The sequence below is a fragment of the Mobula hypostoma genome, chromosome 11 (assembly GCF_963921235.1).
Source record: "Mobula hypostoma chromosome 11, sMobHyp1.1, whole genome shotgun sequence".
Lineage (NCBI taxonomy): Eukaryota > Metazoa > Chordata > Chondrichthyes > Myliobatiformes > Myliobatidae > Mobula > Mobula hypostoma.
The window spans coordinates 96,490,836-96,505,362 of record NC_086107.1 but is presented as its reverse complement, the minus strand read 5'-3'; the positions used below and the strand labels follow the sequence as shown (position 1 = coordinate 96,505,362).

The 14,527-nt window shown below is 46.3% G+C and overlaps 1 protein-coding gene across 1 annotated transcript in view; it reads left to right on the top strand.

The window, feature by feature from the left end:
* Positions 1 to 1,526: 1,526 nt before the first annotated feature.
* The window catches only part of LOC134353972 (zinc finger CCHC domain-containing protein 3-like), a 233,661-nt gene continuing 220,660 nt past the window's right edge, over positions 1,527 to 14,527 (top strand). Inside the window, exon 1 of the mRNA XM_063062585.1 lies at positions 1,527 to 1,551. The gene's annotated coding sequence lies outside the window, so the exon portion shown is untranslated. The remainder of the gene's footprint in view (positions 1,552 to 14,527) is intronic.

The window sequence follows — 14,527 nt, the reverse complement described above, 5'->3', positions numbered from 1 at the left end:
ATATCAGTAAGTGTGGAAATAAATGTATGAAAAACCAAGCTTCCTTAAGTCTACGGGTAAAAAGATACAGTCTTACGATGATGAGTAAAGTTCAGTTCAGTTCAGTTCGTGGTATTGAGTTGAGTAGTGATGGGGAGAGAGAGAGAGAGGGGGAGATTTGAGTCTTCAGGTGAGCTGACGCCGTCAATCTTCTCGTCCTCTGAAATCTTCTAAAAGTCACCGACTGTGGCCACAACAAAGGGGACCAGTCTTCTGTGGTGAAGCTATCACCCAGGCAAGGGTGGACACATGAACAACTCCCCACCGGTCAACCCCTTTCCTTTTCACTGCAAGAGCCACTGATCCATCTGCCTGATCGATGCTCCAAAAACCCACTTTTCCTGCGGGAACAACAAAGCTCATTCAGTGTCCAAAACATGTGCCTGACATCTATATTATCTGATCTCCTATTTTATCTTCCCATGCTGAGCACCAACTGTCTCTCAAATAACTCCACCCATCTCTGTCTGTGGAAGAGTACAAGCAGGCGATGTCCTTGAAGAAAGTATAAACAATCTGTGAGCAGTCTTCGTCTCTCTCACTCTCTCTTTTCAAAAACACATGTTGGTGTTAAATAACTCTCTCTCTCTCTTTTCAAAAGCACAGTTCGTAGGGGTAATCGAACACAATTCATAGGGGTAATTCAAGACCCTGTCACAATACTAAAGGGAAAGTGTTTCATCGTGCACTTTTGTGGAAGAAACAAAGGCATAGACTACTTTCTATATTCTCCTGTGTGATGGTCAAACACACCCATAGTTTCACTGTATCCCAACAGATATCACGATAAATGCTATCAACAGCAAGATGCCTTTCCAGTTGATCCCAAAAGATGTCCCTGTGAACACGAGTAAGAATGAATTGCAGTTGCACATTCCACCAACCGGTGTCTCCATCATCACAAAGAATAGATGTCGCCGTCATCACGAAGACAAACGCAACGTGCAGTTCAAATTTCCACCAATAGATGTCCCCGTCATCACGAAGACAAACGCAACGTGCAGTTCAAATTTCCACCAATAGATGTCCCCGTCATCACGAAGACAAACGCAACATGCAGTTCACATTTCCACCAATAGATGTCCCCGTCATCACAATGACAATCGCAATGTGCAGTTCACATTTCCACCAATAGATGTCCCCGTCATCACGAAGACAAACGCAACATGCAGTTCACATTTCCACCAATAGATGTCCCCATCAGCACAAAGACAAACGCAATGTGCAGTTCATATTTCCACCAATAGATGTCTCCATCATCACACAGAGGAAGACAAGGTGCGGTTTGGCATTCGTCACCAGCAGAGGTCGCCGTTAACACACAAGCAAAAGTGACAGAAGTTCCACTGAACATCGGTCTCATTATAGAATTAATCGTAACACGCGGATCAGGCTGATTAAACACAACATAGAATTCCAATTTCCACCAACATTGCAGAATCAATAATAGATAATGCAGACACAAAACACACTGAAACCTGGATCAACAGACTCCGAGCAGGAACTCAGCAGGTAAGGCAACATTCATGGAAGGAAAAAGAAGCAGTCGACATTTGGGGCATCAGGACATAGCAGAAGGGTTGGGGAAATGAAAGTAGCAGGCATGTGAGGGGTAAACGCGGGAGGCATCCGGTGAGGCATTGCTCAGGAGGCACTGACTGCGTGGTCTGAAGGAGATGGCCGGTTGAATGTATCTCCTTGCGCCGATAGCCTTCACCCCCGCCCAGACGATTGGTGGAACAATGCATCTCTAGGAAGAGGTACAGTCAACGTTTCGGGCCAATACCCTTCGTCAGGACTAACTGAAAGAAGAGATAGTAAGAGATTTGAAAGGTGGGGGGGGGGAGATCCAAAATGATAGGAGAAGACAGGAGGGGGAGAGATAAAGCTAAGAGCTGGAAAGTTGATTGGCAAAAGGGAAACAAAGCTGGAGACACGGGAGAAAGAAAGGGAGAGGGGAGCACCAAAGGAAGATGGCGAGCAGGCAAGGAGTGATTGTGAGAGGGAAAGAGAGAGAGAAAAAAGGCGGGGGCAGAATAAATGAATAAATAATTCAAATAGGGGATGGGGTAAGAAGGGGAGGAGGGGTGTTAGCAGAAGTTTGAGAAGTCAATGTTCATGCCATCAGGGTGGAGGCTACCCAGACGGAATATAAGATGTTGTTCCTCCAACCTGAGTGTGGTTACATGCTCAAGGAGATCTGTTTTTTTGCAAGAATGATGTAATGGTCTCTTGGAGGTCACCTGATGTGATTTTCCCGCTGATGTGAGGTCACGTGATGACATGTGCACCACGGGTATATAAGGGTCAACCCAGGTGACGCAGTAGGGTTTTTTTAGTTTGTAGATTTCCAGGTAGAATGTGCTGTGTCTCCGTTTCTGTTGCATGTTTGTTCTTGTGATACAGTTTCATTTTTAAAATGGAGTATTGCATTCTATTGCAAAATACGGTATTATTCGACTGGAAATTTTTGGCTAGATGTGTTGATTTACTCAATTCCAACAGTAGAAGGGAGAGTGAAGAATTTATCGAAGTGCAGGATCGAAGGATCGAGAGGAGTCAGCATCGTTTGGCAGTTTAACAAAGGATCAACCTTATTGAGTCTTCGTTGGCGGAGTAGCAACCTGCATCGAGGATAACTCTTGCCAAAAAGAGCAAGGAGTTCATGCAACGGTTTGCTCTCTCTCTCTAAAAGAATTTAAGGTCAGTTGTTTTAAACTGCTTATTTTCGGCATCGTGAATCCTGTGGACAGAACCAGCTGGAAAGTTACGTCTGTGAAGAAATCCTTCTCCAGAGAAGTCTCTCCCAATTGAACGTGTAAATCTGTTGGACTTTCGAATTTACCATTTTAAGAACTATATCTTTAAGAACTGTTTTTGCATTTAACTCTTTAAGAATCAGTGCCGAGTGTTGATTTGTTGAATGGCTGCATAGCGGATAACTTCCGGTTAAAGTTTTCATTTGTTTTTTTTACCTTATCGTTTATCCGTGTTTAATAAATGTTTGGTTGTTTTTATATAACCTATCTCAATTGATATTCATTGTTGACGGTTATGTAACAGTGTGGCTTCATCCTTACAGTAGAGGAGGCCATGGATTGACATATCAGAATGGGAATGGGACGTGGAATTAAAATGTGTAACAAGTCCCACGCTGCAGGAGTACCTGCCGAGGGACGCGGTGAAGCTTGGTGCAAGGGCTCGGTGGGGAGGGACCACAGTGTAGGGGATGTCTTCTATTGGAGAGGGAGGGGCCTGGTTGGGGGAGGAAGCCCATTCATTATTGCAGTTGTATACTATCCCTGGGGGGGGGACATGAGTGGGATCAGTGCAATGGATGTGTAGGAATGTAATAGAACAGGGCTGAAAGCATTGACTATCAGTGTAGAGAATGAAAAGGCATTGCTTGGTGCACTTGTGAGAATATTTTTATTATAAATAAGGTTTACTTTGGTTATTCTGTTTTTAAAACTCTGTTTAATATCTGAAACAACCATTAACTGGGGACCAAATATCAAGCATGGGACTTGACGACAAAACCCCATGCATAGAACACAAAGGATGAGGCCACGCTTTTCCGTCACACACCCAACTGATCCAACGTCGCTGTAAGATTTGATTAGCATTATTTGTCACAGGTACATCGAAACATACAATGAATCAACAACTAACAGTGCGAGGATGCAGGATGTGATGGAGGCAGCCCGCAAGTGTTGCCATGCCAGCATAGCATGTCCACAGCTTACTAATCCGAACGTCCTTGGAATGTGGGAGGAAACCAGAGCACCCAGAGGAAACCCACGTTGTGACAGGAGAGAATGTACTAACTCCTTACAGGCAGCACCAGGAATGGAACCCCAATCACTGGCACTGTGAATCGTTATGCCAGCCACTAAGTACCACGCCACCCAAAGCCCAACTTTGCACGACAATGGACTTTGTTTTATTTGTTCTAATTGCGCACTTCCTGTAAAATGTTGTAGAATTAATGTTTATATTTTACTTGTGTCTGTGATGCTGCTGCCATTAAAGTTTGCATTGCATCAATATGTACATGTACTCGTGCAAATTAACCAGCTCGACTCTGAGGTTGGGGCACACGCGTTAGTGTAGTCTGGCTGCTGGGAATGCCCAGAGTGGGAGGGGCCATTCGGGATTCTGAGGGTGTGTGGACACCACACTCTGTGTGTGTGTGCGCGCGCATGACCTTTGAAAACTGACCCGAGAGGGCCATTAGTGTCGGAATATTCAACATTTGGGAATGAATAATCGAAGTTCTGAGGGAAAGGTTACAGCCGGCAGTGTAAGTCAGGTTGGTACCTAACAACACCTGACAGCAGCAGCTCCCTTTCAGACCCAACCAGCACCTGACACTGACTGCAAAATTAAGATGGTGGTGTGCTTGGTTGCTGCAGCCTCTCTGGGTGCAAATGTTTTCCTGTAATCCAACACAGGTAATATAAAGTACTGCAAATCGTCCATTGGTGAGTCTCTTGGCCTCATCGTTTGCATGGACCAGGCCCTCATACTGCAGGGTCGTCAGTCACAGCTACCCAGAGGAAGAGGCGCTAGTTGCAGTATGAACACAGAACATAAAACATAGAATAGTACAGCACAGTACAGGCCCTTCGGCCCACAATGTTGTGCTGACCCTCAGACCCTGCCTCCCATATAACCCCCCCCACCTTAAATTCCTCCATATACCTGTCCAGTAGTCTCTTAAACTTCACTAGTGTATCTGCCTCCACCACTGACTCAGACAGTGCATTCCACACATGAACCACTCTCTGAGTAAAAAACCTTCCTCTAATATCCCCCTTGAACTTCCCACCCCTTACCTTAAAGCCATGTCCTCTTGTATTGAGCAGTGGTGCCCTGGGGAAGAGGCGCTGGCTATCTACTCTATCTATTCCTCTTATTATCTTGTACACCTCTATCATGTCTCCTCTCATCCTCCTTCTCTCCAAAGAGTAAAGCCCTAGCTCCCCTAATCTCTGATCATAATGCATACTCTCTAAACTAGGCAGCATCCTGGTAAATCTCCTCTGTACCCTTTCCAATGCTTCCACATCCTTCCTATAGTGAGGTGACCAGAACTGGACACAGTACTCCAAGTGTGGCCTAACCAGAGTTTTATAGAGCTGCATCATTACATCGCGACTCAAACTCTATCCCTCGACTTATGAAAGCTAACACCCCATAAGCTTTCTTAACTACCCTATCCACCTGTGAGGCAACTTTCAGGGATCTGTGGACATGTACCCCCAGATCCCTCTGCTCCTCCACACTACCAAGTATCCTGCCATTTACTTTGTACTCTGCCTTGGAGTTTGTCCTTCCAAAGTGTACCACCTCACACTTCTCCTGGTTGAACTCCATCTGCCACTTCTCAGCCCACTTCTGCATCCTATCAATGTCTCTCTGCAATCTTTGATAATCCTCTACACTATCTACAACACCACCAACCTTTGTGTCGTCTGCAAACTTGCCAACCCACCCTTCTACCCCCACATCCAGGTCGTTAATCAAAATCATGAAAAGTAGAGGTCCCAGAACAAGATCCTTGTGGGACACCACTAGTCACAATCCTCTAATCTGAATGTACTCCCTCCACCACCACCCTCTGCCTTCTGCAGGCAAGCCAATTCTGAATCCACCTGGCCAAACTTCCCTGGATCTCATGCCTTCTGACTTTCTGAATAAGCCTACCATGTGGAACCTTGTCAAATGCCTTACTAAAATCCATATAGATCATATCCACTGCACTACCCTCATCTATATGCCTGGTCACCTCCTCAAAGAACTCTATCAGGCTTGTTAGACACGATCTGCCCTTCACAAAGCCATGCTGACTGTCCCTGATCAGACCATGATTCTCTAAATGCCCAGAGATCCTATCTCTAAGAATCTTTTCCAACAGTGTGGGAGAGAACAGAGGTGCTGTGGGGGCACTGGAATCTGTGCTGGGTTGGGGGCTAGTCCCTACAGCCTGGCCCTCCCATCACTGCAGGTCTCCAGTGTTCGCTCCCTGCAAGACAAACTGGATTGCCTTAATCTGCGGCTGACACAATGCGAGATAAGGAACTGCTACATACCTGTTCTTGCAGAAATGTGGCTTTAGGACAACAGTCCTTGCACCATCAATCTTCAAGTCACAACACTCAGGGACTTGTGCTAATATTATATTGTGACTGTATGTGCTACCGTAACTATATGTGCTGTTTGCTGTGTGTGACTGTATATACCGTGTTTTGGACCTTGACCCCGGAAAAACACTGTTTCATTTAGCTGTATACGTGTGTGGTTGACTGAGAATTAAACCTGAACTTAAACTTGAAAAATACTACCCTGGGAGTAGATATACAAAAGGAGACAGGGGCTGTCATATGCTCAGGAAAGTGAGATTTAACATGGATGAGTTAGCACACAACCCATTTTAAAATGTAGCCGGCATTGTTGCAGCCACCCTGATCAACAGGGACTGGAGCCAGGACAGGATGTGTGGGTTACTCTGTCTACAGTTCTCAGTGTGGGCCAAACACAAAGACCAGGAGCTAAAAACCCATTTACAAAAGAAACAGCATTAAGCCTGACAACACACTGATGAACGCAGCAGGCCAGGCAGCATCTTTGATGTGTGTTGCTTGAACTTCCAGCATCTGCAGAATTCCTGTTGTTAGCATTAAGCCTGATGCACTAGCAGCCAGTTACGGTTTAGCGAAGGAATTAAAACAGCAGGGGATACCAAGAGAGATTTCATGGAGTCAAGAAACCAGACAGATCATCTTGTCCTCAGTAAGCCCACGTCACCATCTCAAAAGCAGGAGCTGTAGTAGACTTCCAGCACACATAGCAACAGCTACCGACACTGGAAATCTCTAACATGGAGGATGAGAGGTGATCTGATAGAGGTGTATAAGATGATGAAAGGTATTGATCATGTGGATAGTCAGAGGCTTTTTCCCAGGGCTGAAATTGCTAGCACAAGAGGGCACAGTTTTAAGGTGCTTGGAAGTACATACATGGGAGATGTCAGGGGTAAGTTTTTTTACGCAGAGAGTGGTGAGTGTGTGGAATGGGCTGCCGGCAACAGTGGTGGAGACAGAAACAATAGGGTCCTTTAAGAGACTCCTGGATAGGTACATGGAGCTTGGAAAAATAGAGGGTTATGGGTAACCCTGGGTAGTTCTAAGGTAAGGACATGTTCGGCACAGCTTTATGTATTGTGTTGTAGGTTTTCTATGTTGTAGGAGCATTTTGTGGGACCGAGCTTGTTGTAGCGTGGATGAAATTACCGGAGAGACAGAGTCACTGGTAGATACAAAGCAGCTTCTTTATTCGACACATCAAGGTACAGCAGGCATCTTACGGATGGAGACGCTTTCCAAAGAAAGGTCTGCAAGCTAAAATGTGGGCTCAATATTTATATGCTAAACACAAAGGCAATCGCTACTTAAAAAGTTACAGACAATACTTACTTTTGAAGTTACATACAAACATCACACCTTCGGATTTCACCCTTTCCTTCTGATGCCAACATGTCTGTGTTGGTATCCACAGCCTCTAGTTCAATCCACAATACATCTATTTGGCATTTTACATGCTAACATAGAAGACAATTATTATTTATAATGTATAGATAAGACTGTCTTCGAAACTACGGCATCTGGTATTTACACCTTTTAGGAAGCCCATTGTGGTGGACTCAATCCACAGTCCTTTGTCAAACAGTTAAAATAGAAGTCTGGTGGCCAAAGTCATTTAAGTGTTAACAAATCATCTACCCAAAAAGAAATCCACTCTAACAGTCCCTCCTCTTGGCCCTCCTGGACAAATTAAATTTGTATCAGGAAAGGCCAACCTAGGAGGATATGCTCAAATAGGGCAGCAAAAATGCCCTGTCTCGGAATTCCCCCCCAAATTTTATGTACCTCAATATCTATCCTAGCATTACCTACCAAATGTTAAGCAGAGAGGCTGTTCCAAGTCTTTAGGAATGCAGGTCCTTTCATGTGCCTGCAGGCTGACTGCATCTTAATCATATTCCTTTGTCTTCAGCCTTTTATCCTCTGGTCACTGAAACTCTCCTTCCAGGAGCACCCACGGGCTCTCTCATCCATGTACAGGAAGGGGTTGGGGTGCCCTACGTAAATGTCTGCAAGGACCTCTCCCCAGTGGCAACCCCTTCCGAACTGTTCCGTTGATCACTGGCTCAACTGCTGAAAAGGGCTCAGCTCCTCAGACTCGGGGTGACTGCTTCCAGATGCCGTGTGCAGTCTGAAATGCCATCGAAGTGGTGGAACTTGCTGTCTCTGCTTTAACTCAAAAATCCCTCCCCATCTATTTCCCAAATAACTATGCTATAAAATTAATCATCTACCTTCAGCAACCAGCTTTCTTTACAGAGTACCATCGTCATCACACTTTAGCAGGCTATTCATGGTTTTCCAACACGTTCTCAGTGTCTTCTGCCACGCTCTTGGCGTTTTTTGCGGGTATGTTTTCATCAGCTGTGGTCAGGTCTGGCATGGCCGGCTGGTGTTCCTCTCTTAGGTTCTCTGTAATTACATGGTTACTGGGTACACTTGGCTCCCCACTCCGTCTGTGGGAGCAACGAGAGGGTGAGTTGTATGCTTTAACTTGAGTCCAGTGTTTCCACAGGCTGCCTCGCCGAGTCTGTACACAGACACACGTATCATTGGCTAAGAGTACTGTCTGTGGTCCTATCCACCTGGGAGCAAACCCTGGCCTTTCTAGCAGCACCCTCACCATAACTTGGTCACCGGGCTGTGGAAGAACTATCCCCTTTCCCTCTGGCTCTTTCTGATCAGCGATACGCTGTTGCTGTTTCGCTTGATCCTTTAATACTTTAAGTTGACAGTGACTTTCCCCCCTGCTTTTTGGCAGGGCCCCTGTGCGGTCTATCTGGATGTTTTCCCAGGGTCCCCTCGGCCGAGGCTGATTTGCCAGCTGTAGCTTTCTGCCCTTACCAGGGTTATGCTGGGCACAAATGATACAACGGCGGCAGAATTTCTCAACATTCCCATGTGTCCAGCACCCACCTGGTCCCTCCTTTGCTCCTTTTCTCCTCCATTTTCCCTTCCCTTCTGCCTCTACCTCTTCATATAATTTTACTGAGCTGGCTTCTGTTGTTTCCTCCCGCACACTTGCAATTTCAATTGCCTCTTGTTCCCCTGCTGTCTTATTCGCAGTAATGTCTGCTCTCGGAGGAACTGGGAAAACTTTATGTTCTGGAGTGGCCGCAGTCTCTCTGAGTATCCCCTGGTGTTTTTGTTCCTTCACTATACCCCGAACAGCGGTCAGTGTGTCAGTTTGTATAGGGTCCTGCTTAGGAGGTTTATACAGACCCTTCTCTATTTTAACTGGGTCTATCTCTACCTGCTCACAATCCTGCTTGTCTCTAGCCCACACTGCTGGGAACTGCTGACAGGGTAACCCAGAGACACCATCCTGGCTCCAGTCTCTAATGATCGGGACAGCTGCGGCTATGCCAGCCAGGCCGTGTATTCTGTTGGTCGTGCGCGTTCACTGCCCCCGACTCGTCCATATTATTTCTCCCTTTCCCGAATCTATACCGGCTCCTGCTTCCCTTAGGATGTCTATTCCAAGGATCGTGCCTGCATTATTTGGACATACCCAGAAATACACTGGAAGCTGCACTCCCCCGATTTCCAGTATTTGCTTCTCGCTTCTTTCTGCTATTACTGTTTTCCCTCCTACACCCCGATATAACTGGCCTGTCCGGTTGTTGGTAAGGGTAAGTCTGTTATCGATACCGATGCCCCTGTGTCCACTAACATACTGCATTGCCGTCCCCCTAACAATGCCGTTATGTACATCCGTGAGTCACCAGAGCTGGCCGTGGAGCCCGCTGCCACATCCTTTTCCGCCTTAAGAGGCGCTGTCACTAACTCTTTGATCTGATCCACAGTCAGACTGGTTGCTAATGGGGTGAGTGACTGGGTGTCTGTCGTGGCCTTCGCCTGGGTTTTCCACCTCCCTTTTGGACACTGTCTCCAGCCGTGTCCCGATAGGCCGCAGCTGTAACATATCAATCCTTCACTGCCTTATACCTGGTCCGGCAGTCCTTTGCTGGGTGCCCCGGCTGCCAGCAAGCAAAACAAGCCCTCCGGGACATCACAGCAGCTGCATCCACTATACCCACTTTACGATTTTTCTTGCCTTTTCTCTCGTCTATCTCACTGGCCCACGAAACTATCTCAGAGTAGTTGGACCCTACCGTTATGCCTAAATCTAAAATTTCTTGGTGGGCTGAGCTCAGGCCTTCCTTCAGCATTTTTAGGAAGACTGGGTCGTCCCTCCCTGGGTTATCCAACCCTGAATACTCCTTGTACACTCGGTATTTACGTTCTGCGTAATCCATGGCTATCTCGTCAGCTTTTTGAATCACTGCCATTATCATTCCCCAGCTACTCTCACCTCCCCACAGTCACTGCCTCACTTCCCCTTTAAAAGAGCGAGATCTTTCTTCATTACTGGCGCTCCCAGTAGTTGCCCATGTACCATCCCGCACCCCCTGGGCCATCCTGTCCCACATATTCCTCGGGCACTTGTCTTTCACTAACACATGTATATCTTTAGGGTGCATCTGGTGAATTTCAACCATTTCCTCGAGTTTGCACCAGAACTGTGAATTCCCACGGGCGACTTTAAGTGAGGGCAACTCGGACAGAATGCTTTGTTTCTCCCCGGGGGTGAAAGGCTTATGAATAGTCGTAATCAAGGTCAAGGGCTGGCTCGGATCATCAGGGTTCTCAACCTGACGTTGCCTGACCTCAATAGGTGCCATTCTGGTAGATCTATCTGGGTAAAACCTCTCCCTGAGCTATCTCCATACTAATTCCCACTCTACGCAAAATATCATAGATGGGTAGCAGTTAAACAGTACATACTTAAAACCGCAGAGTATGTATTCCACAGTCTGCCACTTCTGAGTACTCGAACTCATGATGCCTGCTGTATTCTTTTGCATCACACTTGCACACGCGTACACTAAAATACAACTCCCCGAACGAGTATACACGCCCCTACTCTGGCGTCTCAAACCGTACCATTGGTTACCACCTTTTGCAACTGGTGGTCCAAGTCTCACCAAGTTAACCAAGTTAACCAAGTTAACATTCAAAGATTCCTCTCTTATATAAACACACATGCACATGCACACACTGCTTTTATATCTACCAGTCACTTCTCCACGTTCGTGATACCTCGTTTTCCCGTGTGTCCATCAACCAAACAGATCCAAGTGTGAACGTTATTTTAGAAAATTACTCACCAACTTAAGACTGCTAGGAATGCTGGCCACATGACAGGTCACGAAGGTATCCCACTCCTGACACCAAATGTTGTAGCGTGGATGAAATTACCGGAGAGACAGAGTCATGGTGGCCAAAGTCATTTAAGTGTTAACAAATCATCTACCCAAAAGAAATCCACTCTAACAGAGCTCATCTCTTAAAGAGCATCATCCATAATCAAGCTGATCTTTGCAATGTTGGAGGAGAGTCACAAATCCAACAATCTTTTCACACCCCTTTCTCTCTCGTTCTAACTTAACATACTCTAACTCCCTTGATGTATTTATTCTTACCTTCTCCACCTCATAGCAGTAGTACAGTCATGACCTCGTCTAAGGCAAAGCACAAAGAAAGTGATCATTTTTTACACCCTTTCAGATTTCCTTGAAACCCAACATACGTATCACCCCAATACATTTCCATGCCTTGGTGGTAGCAGCTGCTCCCCCTTATCTCTAACGACCTGCAGCCCAGACACATAATTGAAGAAAACAGAGACAATCGGTTTGTCAGGAGGAAAACATTATTTATTATCTGATCTCAGGGATGTGAACCAGTGAACCTCTCCAGATTATCACAACGTTCCAAATTGACACCATCTTGTCTTCGAGCTTCCATTTTGTCTTGGCATGTAATGGAGGAATCACAATTAACCCTTTCCTTACAGGATGTGATTTATAATCTGTGGTAGTAGCACTGCTCCTTTTGGAAAGAAATTGCTTTTGAAGGACACCCTCATATTTCCATTTGCATTCTAAGCATTCTGAGAGCAAGCAGATCTCAAGGTTGTATAATTTATACGTTCTTTGGTAATAAATGAATGTTGAATTTTGCATCTTGCATTTCTGCTTTAACATCGGTACAGGCTCAGCACTCCTGAGAATATTTATCACCTCATTGATACATGTTTCTGAATGCCTAAATTATGTGTGATGTCAATAATCTAACGTCAGCATTAATCAACTGGACCATATCAGTGCAATTCAACATTATTTTTTTAAATAACGGCAACACATCAATTTGAAGGAACAACACAAACAAGAGAAAATCTGCAGATGCTGGAAATCCAAGCATCGCTCACAAAATGCTGCCTGGCCTGCTGAGTTCCTCCAGCATTTTGTGTGTGTGGTAAAGGAACAACACAATTACTTTGGACAACCTGAACTGCCCTCCAGGGACTGAGCTTAAAGTTCTATCAACCTCAGTTAATAATCTCGAATCTGAAGTCATCAGTAAGAATGACCAGCAACCCATGGTGCTGCTTCAATAACTCATGGTGCTCATTAGATTATGGGAGATCGGCCAGGCTGACCAACTCACGGTCTGACCACACACAAATGAGCCCTACTTCCCCCTCTGACAATACAATCACCAATTCCCTGTCCGTATTCATCCCATTTTTCAGCACACAGGCTGTAGATGTCTTTATCTTGGCAACTCCAATACTTGTCTAGAGATAAAAATTTATGAGTGGGCAACCCTGCCTGACTCCAGATTTGACGTGGAAGCTATGTTTCCCACGCATTGACTTGGACTGCACTAGAAATGTCTGTGTAGAGCAGTTGTTGATCCAATTCCTGATTCCCTCCCCAAAGCCCATTTCAGAGAGCATGTCCATACTGTATACACGTGTGATATTCTGTCTAAGGCCCCGTCCTGGTCCGAGATGACCATGCAGGCACCCACATTCCTGCTCTGCACATGGGTGATGATATCTCTGAGCAACAGGTCTTCCTGCCAGACTCAGCAGGGGTTTGGTCCGGGTGCATCACCTGTCAGAGACAAGGAGTTGGGTTTGCCAGCTGTTCACCACCTGCATTTCCTCTGTCACATCCACTCACTCCAGCCACAGAACAACCTTCTACATTGTGCTTATCATGGGAATGAATAGTCGAAGTTCTGAGGGAAAGGTTACACCTGGCAGTGCAAGTCAGGTTGGCACCTAACAGCAGCTCCCTTTCAGACCCGACCAGCACTGACACTGACTGCAAACATCCATAAACCTCTCAGCTCAGGACTGCAACACACATCAAAGTTGCTGGTGAACGCAGCAGGCCAGGCAGCATCTCTAGGAAGAGGTACAGTCAACGTTTCAGGCCAAGACCCTTCGTCAGGACTAACTGAAGGAAGAGCTAGTAAGAGATTTGAAAGTGGGAGGGTGAGGGGGAGATCCAAAATGATAGGAGAAGACAGGAGGGGGAGGGATGGAGCCAAGAGCTGGACAGGTGATTGGCAAAGGGGATATGAGGGGATCATGGGACAGGAGGCCCAGGGAGAAAGACAGGGGGGGGGACCCTTGTCAGAGGGACAGAGGGAGAGAAAGGAGAGTGAGAGAAAGAATGTGTGTATAAAAATAAATAACGGATGGGGTACGAGGGGGAGGTGTGGCATTAGCGGAAGTTAGAGAAGTCAATGTTCATGCCATCAGGTTGGAGGCTACCCAGACGGAATATAAGGTGTTGTTCCTCCAACCTGAGTGTGGCTTCATCTTTACAGTAGAGGAGGCCACGGATAGACATGTCAGAATGGGAATGGGATGTGGAATTAAAATGTGTGGCCACTGGGAGATCCTGCTTTCTCTGGCGGACAGAGCGTAGGTGTTCAGCAAAGCGGTCACCCAGTCTGCGTCGGGTCTCGCCAATATATAGAAGGCCACATCAGGAGCACCGGACGTAGTATATCACCCCAGCCAACTCACAGGTGAAGTGTCGCCTCACTTGGAAGGACTGTCTGGGGCCCTGAATGGTGGTAAGGGAGGAAGTGTAAGGGCATGTGTAGCACTTGTTGCTTGAATTTCCAGCATCTGCAGAATTCCCGTTGTTTGAGCTCTGGACTGCATATGGGAATGCAGAGCTTTGACCCATTAAATGGAAATAATTCAACAGAAGCACCCTGAAGACATGCATGTCCTGTTTAAAAACAAGATGCCTGACAAATCTGTGGATAGTACAGCCCAGCAGTGCAGAACAGTATCATGGGCCGGTGACGTGGACTGGGGGAGAGGAGACAGCTCACAAAGTAGCTGCAGTGAGTGTTGTCCCTGCACAGTGAGGGCAGAGACAACCAAATCTCAAGTACATGACATAGGTGTGAATGCAGGTCCCTGTCTGTTTCCGGGTCTCCCCAAAAAGCAAAATTAAGCTTGGTTA